The sequence below is a fragment of the Atta colombica genome, unplaced genomic scaffold (genome assembly GCF_001594045.1).
Source record: "Atta colombica isolate Treedump-2 unplaced genomic scaffold, Acol1.0 scaffold96, whole genome shotgun sequence".
Classification (NCBI taxonomy): Eukaryota; Metazoa; Arthropoda; class Insecta; order Hymenoptera; family Formicidae; genus Atta; species Atta colombica.
The window spans coordinates 906701-916092 of NW_017259590.1; the positions used below are offsets into that span (position 1 = coordinate 906701).

General features: G+C 28.2%; 1 protein-coding gene across 1 annotated transcript in view; it reads right to left on the bottom strand.

Annotated features, from left to right (window-relative positions):
* Nucleotides 1-9392, bottom strand: part of LOC108693620 (sodium channel protein 60E) — an 89648-nt gene that overhangs the window by 60593 nt on the left and 19663 nt on the right. The gene's annotated exons all lie outside the window — the stretch shown is intronic.

Sequence of the window (9392 nt, forward strand, 5' to 3'; positions counted from 1 at the left end):
CACAATGTTTATTAATTAATTAGCGTAAACGTGGAAAATCTTAATAGATGAATCGAAATCGATGAACAGAAATAATTTATAATCTTGCATCAAACCTTCAAGCTTTATATGAGTTACATGAAAAGAATAATTTTGCTGAGGAATTTATTTGAAAGTTTAGATAGATACAGATTTGAAATTTTGGATTATCAACATAATTATATAGAACACTCAAGCAAAGCTGCAATATGGTTTGACATTCTATAAACCAGTTTCAGTATCTTATATAACATAATTATTTTAATGGTCCAACAAAGCTATTTTTAGATCTGTATCTAATTAATTAAATAGATTATTTTAGCAAAACCATTTTTTCCGTGTATTTTCGAAATTACGAAAACCTTAATGAGCGTATATCTTACAAAACTTGAATACGCACTTATTTCCAAATAGCACGAAACAAAAGAAAGTGTAATTATCATTCTGGGAGCTGCATACAACATTAGTGTCCAAAGTAGAAAAACGCGTCAGGTAAAGTAACCAGAAATAAAAAACGAGCGCTTTGTTTAAGCTTTTTTTCTAAATTTTCCATTTTCATTCGTCACAACGCTAAAATACTGACCTACTCGTGAGTTAGTCCTGACGCTAATTAATATCATGGATCATCACAGACTCGCACGTAAAAAAAAGAGAAATAAATGATACGCGGTATAATATAATTTGTCAAGTATATTTATTCTGTAAATGTGGAAATGACATCCGCAATTGTTGCGATATATTTGACGTTGTTCTGCCTTGAACTCGTTTCCAAAATGCAAGAATTTCGTCAAAAGATTAGAGCAGGAGATCAATCGTGATATATAAATAACGTATTGTACAGAATATGTAAATTACACAAACTGAAATTGATGATCCGTTACACAGACAAAGTCGGTAATTTTAAAATTATAACATGAATTTGAGAGAAATAGTAATGATATTAAATTTTAAAAAAGAATAAAACTATGCGAAATATTGGTTTTATAAAACATCATCATGGCTGGTTTTCAACAATATATTAAAGCCAATACTTTATATAATATTGTATACAATATATTGTAATTTTTGAATTCTGATACTTAATTTCCATCATACTCGTTGATGTATATTTCATTGAGAATATGAACACATTGTATATAATAAATATCTATATCGGATTGTAAATTTTACGAAATTTTTATACGTAATGATGTATTGCCTTCATTATTTCAATAGAACGGAATAAAGAGACTTTATATTGCTACGTTATGAAGAAAGCGTTTTCGAACGCAGTAAAAAATGAATTTGTTTCATGAGAAATTGATTGTTTCGAATGACATTTCATGAGATACTTTTAATTAAAAAATAGCTCTCAATTTAGAACTCCAATTTCTCAAAATTTACATTTTAATTTTTTTGTTATAGCATTATATATTTGCAAGAACAATATAATTTCTTTATAACACGTGTATAGATATATTGCAATAAAAATTGTTGAAATTGTTACATTTAGTTGACTGATCTTCATAAAAAAATAAAAATTTTTTTTAATTTTCCACTTTTTTTCACCTTTTTTGATTGGGTTATCTTTTTTTTTCTTAATATCTGACTTCAAATTTATAATCAGCGATCCAAAAAACCACTATAAAATATTTTTTATGGAAATTAAAACATTCTTTTAAATATATGATCTAGCTATTCATATCAGCTATTTTGAATTTAGAAAGTTTGATTTCAAATTCGTTAAGTACTCAGCAAAACTCTAAGTGTAAAATTCTTAATTATCGCTCTATTCATAAAAATGCATGTTTCAAAGCATATAGATTGACATTTTAATGAACTTTGATCCCCTATATTTGTTGTACTAATTACAGATTCAAATTGAAATTTTTTTTTGTGATATCTCATCATAAGATATTTTGACACACAATTCAATTCCAAAATCGTGAGATCAAAAATGGACAAATTACCAATTTTAGGCTTACTGTTTATTAACAAATAAATTAAAAATGTACAATCGCTTACAGTATATATATGTGATAATATAATATAATAATGACAATGTAGTATACATTTGTATTATACTTATTATTTATTCTTAACGGTTATAGCCATTAACGCTTCAATCTTTCAAGCAAGTAACAGACTATGTCTGATTACAAGACGGCATTAACTACTATGTGCGTGGGCGACGCAAGCGTCCACTTTTCTACTGTACAGTAGTATAATGCGATATTATCGGTCATAAGGTGAATCTTATCCAAGAAAATTACATACTCAGACAGATGCTGCAAAAGTATACGGCAGTGAAAAGTGATCGAAGATCCTCGTCCATGTTCAACTCGTGGTACATAAAATGACTTAGGTCGTGGAAATATCCATTGCCGTTAAATAACATAGCATCAACGTAGATACTGGTGAAAGAGTAGTCGCTTTGTGTTACGATAAAATAATTAAATATTGTTCATTACGGTTCAATGCAGCTTATGCGATATATTCACAAGTAATTTTTTTTTGCATTTTCAATAAGAAGTAAAAGAATCACTTTGATTTTACTCAATAAAAACTTAATGTCATCTAGGTTTATCGATTGTTTATTCATTGAACCGTTATAATTAATTAAAATTCTTAATTTATATAACGTACAGTTTCTTGCATGCTAACAACTATTAAATTATGTTGTCTTTTAAATCAAAAACTTTCGACATTCACGCATTTATTAATGGATCAAGCATTTCTCACCTTTAATTTAACCTTCAGTATGTAATTAATTTAACCCACACAATTCTGGTAGTCCGTATCTATCCACATTCGGATATTTGTAACCCACCGTTTTCTTTTGCTTGTATCTCAGATTGTGGTCTATCGATTTTAACAAATTTTTTTTTTAATCTATCGTTTGAAAACTGAGAAAAAAGAATTTTTGAGTTAGAAATCTAAAATGTCGTAGCACAAAAGATATTTTACAATAAGTGAAAAGGGAAGAAACCGTGAAAAAAACATGGATTATGAAAATTGGATGAGGTTACGCTAACCCTATTGTGTGCTAACTCCCTTAAGGTTAAGAGCCTATTATAACGTTTTTCTGATATAGTTAGAAGGTTAACAGCTCCACATTGTGTATTCGTGTGAAATTTTTTTATTGTCGTAATCTATGATCAACTCGCAAGAAAATCTAACTTGATGAATGATAATAATGCTTATAATATATCGTAATACTGCCGTATGTCAAAATGATTAAAGTTATTTAATTATAAAAATAAACTCTTCACACAGTTGGAAGAATATCAAATTTATCATGTCTGTTTCAAATGATTCACTTTTTTAAATTTAACATAAGATAAGTAGGGGAAAGTTACCAATGCGTACTGTGCTTTTGAGCTCCTTTTTATTATTAAGTTCCCTTTTATTTGGTATGATTTAAATGCAAATAAATATTGAAAATTGTAGCTTGCTGAATGAATTGTAATTTGAATTGTAGTACGTTAAAAATTTAATACAAAAAAGAATCGGTAATATTTAATAAAAATTGGTTTTAACACAAATATAAAATATTTTTTACTGTGTAATGTATTAAATCAAGTTATTTCTTAATTTCTTAGTACGGCTTGCGCATTATACAAATGTCCGAGAGAGAATATTATTACAAAATCAATAAAAATTATTAATTTTATGTACTTAATAAAAAAAAAAGTATTACATAGATAGATATTTTAAACAGATAGTCAATTATATTCGTAAACATAAAGTTTTTTTAGTTTTGCGTAAAACAATTTGCATTGCAAAACAGAGAGAAAGATAAATATCACAAGATTTTCTCTCTGGATTCCCTATTTATTTTATATTTACATAAGCATATACGGAATGTCCAAGAAAGAAATCTTTTACTGACAGATTTTGTAGAACATTCTAAGATGAAAAGTAGAAAAATTATGACAAGGCAAATTTGCGATCTCAAGAGAATGCGTATTCGAAAATCGAATTTTTACATTCTATTGTATGGACAAATACATACAGACAATTCTTTAATGAAGTAAATTCGTGGACAGTTCTTTGACGTAATCTGTGATAATTCAGAATTGGATATCCGCAGTATCTGAAAAAAGATGATTGAAATTGCATTTGAAATGGTTCGGATTTCTCCCGTTTCCCTTAGTCTTTGCTGATGTTGAAAATCCTCTTAGCGAAAAATCACCCGGAAAAAAGAAGCGGCAGTGTGACATAATAAATTTATTAAAGGTCATGCTTTCTCTCTCTCATTCTTCTAGCAGAAATATCCAATGTCTTTCATTGTGGGTCAAAAGGAGTTTATATCAAAATACAGAAATAATGTAATATTGATTTATGACAAGATAATAAAAAGATAAATTACATTTCGTAAATGTTCTCGTAAAAATTTATTCTGAAGCATGCTTTTTTTTGTGAAATATATACACGAAGAGAACGATTCTCTAGACATTCATAAATATCTAAAAATTTAACTAAATACATATAGATTTGAAAATAATTTTATTGGACCATCAAAATTATTATGTAAAACGCTCAAATTGATTGTTACAATGTCCAAACTTTTTGCAACATTAAGTATGCTTGTGAGCGTTTTACATGATTATTTTAATAATATAACAAAATTATTTTTAAATCTGTATTTAGCTAAATTTTTAGATATTTCAGCAAAACCGATCTTTCCATGTAAGACAAAATTTAACGATAAGGATATGTTATTAATTTTTCTTCCAAAGAAATCTTTGGAAAATGATTATTTTTTTTTTTTTTTTTTACAAATTTTTTTTATATTGTTTATAAATATATATTTTATCCACAGTTATATTTAATTTATATATTAACAACATAGCAATAATGTACCGTCATTAAAACTTTGTTGATATAAAATACTGCATGTTATATATTTAAATTATCGATGTAGACAAATAATAAAAATTAATTGTCACAAGTCAATAAATATTTATGTCATGTTTTATGGCAAAATATTTTGATGTAGCACTAGTACAATGGAAAATTCATTTTCAACACGCTGATTTAATACGTTTCTATTAATTTTCACAAAGAATACGAGCTGAATATGAAGTAAACATAAAATTCAATTTTGTGTTTAAAATATATATTTGATGTCTATTCACTCGTGAATTTTAATAAACTTTGTCTTCTCATATTACAACGAATGACAAATAAACTGTGCAAAACATTGCTAACAATAGTGCTATTTTATTTTTTCTGGAATGTTTTCACGTTCTTATATGGGAAGAAATCTATTAAGCGACTGCTTAATAGAAAATAAAACTTTTTACAACCATGATCAATCCGGAAATTGATAGCTATCCGGCATAAAATATCGGCCTCAACAAAGTTGAAGTTAGAAACTTCGGCAAAGCATCTATTTTAACAGAACTCTGCAAAAGTATAGCAGAAACTTGTTTTCTCTCTTATTTCGAATATATTTGGCATTAGTTTCATCAATACACGGAATGCAAAAGTTTGCTGTCTCGGATATACAAAGCAGAAACTTTATAACAAATCTACCACCGCCTTGATTGTTCTGTGCAGCACTGAGGTTTCTAGTTCTGGTTACACGACGTCGACCGCAAGCCACGTGCAAACTAACTATTTGGACGGGAACGTGAAATTATATTCTAGTAGCGTCGAGCATCTGTATTTCCATCTTTCTATATTACAAAGTCAATAACGCTTTTATTCCGCGCGCAAATAGTTTATTCAAAACGAAATTTTAAGTTAAAGTAATGTCTAAATTTTCGTGATTTTTTTATTAAATCTTTTTCAAAAGTATACATTACAATAGAAACTCTTTGTAACTTTGCTAATAAGAAATAAATATTTATTTCATCAAATATTATGTCTAATTACACAAAAGAATTTATTAAACAGAGATTACTATTAATTTGTATTAACATGATGTAAAAAATATGTTGTATTCATAACGTTAGATATAAATTATTTCAAATTTTTAATCGAGTAAGTAAATATTCAATATTCACACTGAGAGAAGTATTTGATATTTGTAACTATAATTGCATGATAAAATAATTATGATAAAATAATTATAGTTCTATTTTTAAATACTGCTATATAATATTAGTATCTTAATTACCTTTAGCCATAAGTAGAAAGCATCCCTACAACGCTGCATTGATGTAAACATTCTATATTTAATGGAAAATAAATTAAAAAATAATATTTATTTCTATAATCATTTTAATATTCTGTTGGTTTTTTTTTCAATTTTTATTATTGCTTTTTCCAAGAAACGCAATAAATTAAAAATACTTTATACTTATGGTCAAGGCTGTAATATTATTATATTTATAGTTCCACCAAAAAATATTCAGTTGACACCGAAAATGACTATAAGTCATAGTTAAATTATGATTATTATAATCATTTTTTCTCTCATACATTTATTATTAATATTTTGATTGATAAGAATCTAACGTAAATTACTAATATTGTTTATACAATATAAAAATAATACGGACGTAAACAGATTAATTCGACAATGATATTAATACACTCGACTCGTGTTATCTCGAAAAGGAGCGCGTGTTTGAAAAGAATATAGAAAGATTCATGTCTTGCAATTAATTTTTCTTTCTTAAAAGATTCCAGGATTTTGCTCGTCACGAAGTTATCTCGGTCGCGTACAATCTCAATTCATGTCCGAAAACAACACCTCTCGAAACGAGAAACTCCTTTCGTCACGTTTTCCGCTGTCTCGGCTAGTCTTTTGCCGGGCATCGCAGCGCGGATATATCATAACGTTTTGCCGTCTGCGTATGCACGAGAAATGGATCCCCCGTTATCCCATTGTGAGGAGATTTCCAATAGACCTCGTCAGCATTCCTTTCACACCACACTTCACACAACTGCTGCATTCGGCTGTGAGGCTACAATACAACATCGTGAGACTACGTTATGCACCGTCGAATCGTATCGTGCGCTTACGTGCTTCGGCGTCGCAATAGAATTCCGCGCCGGTGCGCGCCCATGTTCTACTATAAATAATGATTTAATTAAATCAGCGAGGTCCCATCGTTGATGGTCGCCGCGGCCTTCGATTGAACGTTTGACGTGCGTTCCGGAGTCAACGGTTATTGCGACCACGTCATATACACGGTGAGAAAAGTACATTCATAAGAGAACGTTTCCAAGTGTAAATCTTATAACAATGTCAAATTTTATAGATATGTTATCTTGAACAACTAGAAAGTAAAATTCATTATTTATATACATATAAGCTTTATTTTTGAAACATAAGAAAAAACCAAATATCCGAATTTTTATTGATCATTGGTTATATTATTTTGTCAATTTTTGCTTTTTAACAAACATACCTTTTTTAGTTGTATTAACTTCGAAATTTGTAAGTTACACTTATGAGAATGATGGGACAATATAAGACCAATATGGCAGATATTGCTTAACATAAAAGTAGGTTTATATACAATATAATATAATTAAAAACTAAAACTATTAATATCAAACGTGACATATATCTTGTGATGTCGAGATATATTTAATTTACACAAAATATTACATGAAATTATAAGACTATATTTGTATTCAGTTTTCTTTGTCTGAAAATTTTTAGGAATAGAGGGTCATAAGTGAATTGGCTAATTATAGTAGAAACCGTAAGAGTATAATGTAAACAGAGAAAATTAATCAGTTAGCCCTTAGTGATTCTTTAATATGATTGGTTCTTGTCTTTAGTTCTTTGCTGTATTTAAGTATAGGAATCATATTAACGAATCACTAAGCGCCTAATCAGTTTTTTCTGCTGAATGCAGCCAGTAGCAAATCCAACAAGTTGATTTCCAATGTAGAATAACTGTAAAAATTAGTTATTATTATAGTTATACTAAAAGAAATGTAAGTTAAGTTACAATTACAGCTGGAAAAAAAGAAAAACAAAGTTCAGTTACTGAAAAATTACTGAAAAAAAATGTAACTTAGTTACAAATAATTAGTTATATTTCTTCTCAATCCTGTTGATTTCCTTACGTCTTACTATTTTTTGTATGCTATGGTCCTGAATCGAATTCAAATGACAGCTAAGAATCGGGATTAACAGATATAGGAGAGATATAATGCAAGCTCTACTTTCATACTAGTAAATTACACAAGACTTATTTTGGTAAACTCCTTTGTTATAAGATAAAAAATTTATGTCTGTATACACAACGATGGTTGACTGTCACGTATCACGCGAACTAGCTCATATCGAAGGCTATATTTTCTTCCGGCATTGTCAGCATTTGCATTTCAAATTGAAAATATAGGACAAAAATAATAAATTTCCGTAGAAAAACGGTATAAAATTCGACATTCATGGAGAACATAAATTTTTGGTAACAAATTGAAAAACTATAATATACGTGCTTGTTGTGTTGTGACAATAAGTCTTTCGAAACTTACTACTAAAAGGCCAATCTACAGCGATTGTGTTTACAAATTCGTAAACAACTTGCACGATGGAAAAGATATAGAAGAACGAGAGAATCTTATCCTGCCACGAGATAAGAACGTTTTATTGCGATAGAATAAAACAAAGTGTTTGTAATATCGTTATTTGATTGCATACATGTATAAAGTGAAATGATCGATAAAATGCTCAATAAAAGAAAATAGTCTTATCGCTGTGACCCGATTGAAAATAATCTTCAAAATCTAACGAAATGAGAGAAAATAGACTGATCCATATTTAGAACACGCTTGCAAAATCGTCGATAAATATAAGCTGCCTCTAGTCAATCGATTCTATGGCTGTTCATTTTATATTAGCGCCGCAAGAAAAGAGCTCTTATTTTTGAAAGAAATGTAAATGGAAAAAATATAAATAATCGATAAAAATATTTTATCGCCGTAAAACGTATCGGAAGATTTGTCTAATAATACAAATTTGTCTAATAATACGTTCTATTCGATCAGGTAACACATAGAAAGAATAATTTTATTGGATTATCTAAAAATTTAGTTAGATCTGAAAATAATTTTATTAGACTATCAAAATAATTAATCGCTCGCTTATTAAAACATCAAATTTTTTTGAAGTATTGCTCACCATGCTTTTCTACATAAATATTTTAATGATCTAACTAAATTATTTTTAATTATATTAAATTTTAATTAAATTTTTAAATACTTAATTATATATTCTATAATGTATTCTATTGAATATAAACGATTTCAGCAAAATTGTTTTTTCCGTATATGAACTAAGTGGCAAAATAGAGATGGCGATTTATTCTTCAGGTTCTCACTATGATGTAGTTAAATAATAAAGAATAAAACTGTTATTTCTAAAACTTCGTTTATATTAATTTGCTATGTATATTTACAGAGAAGGCTGTAGTTTAAAA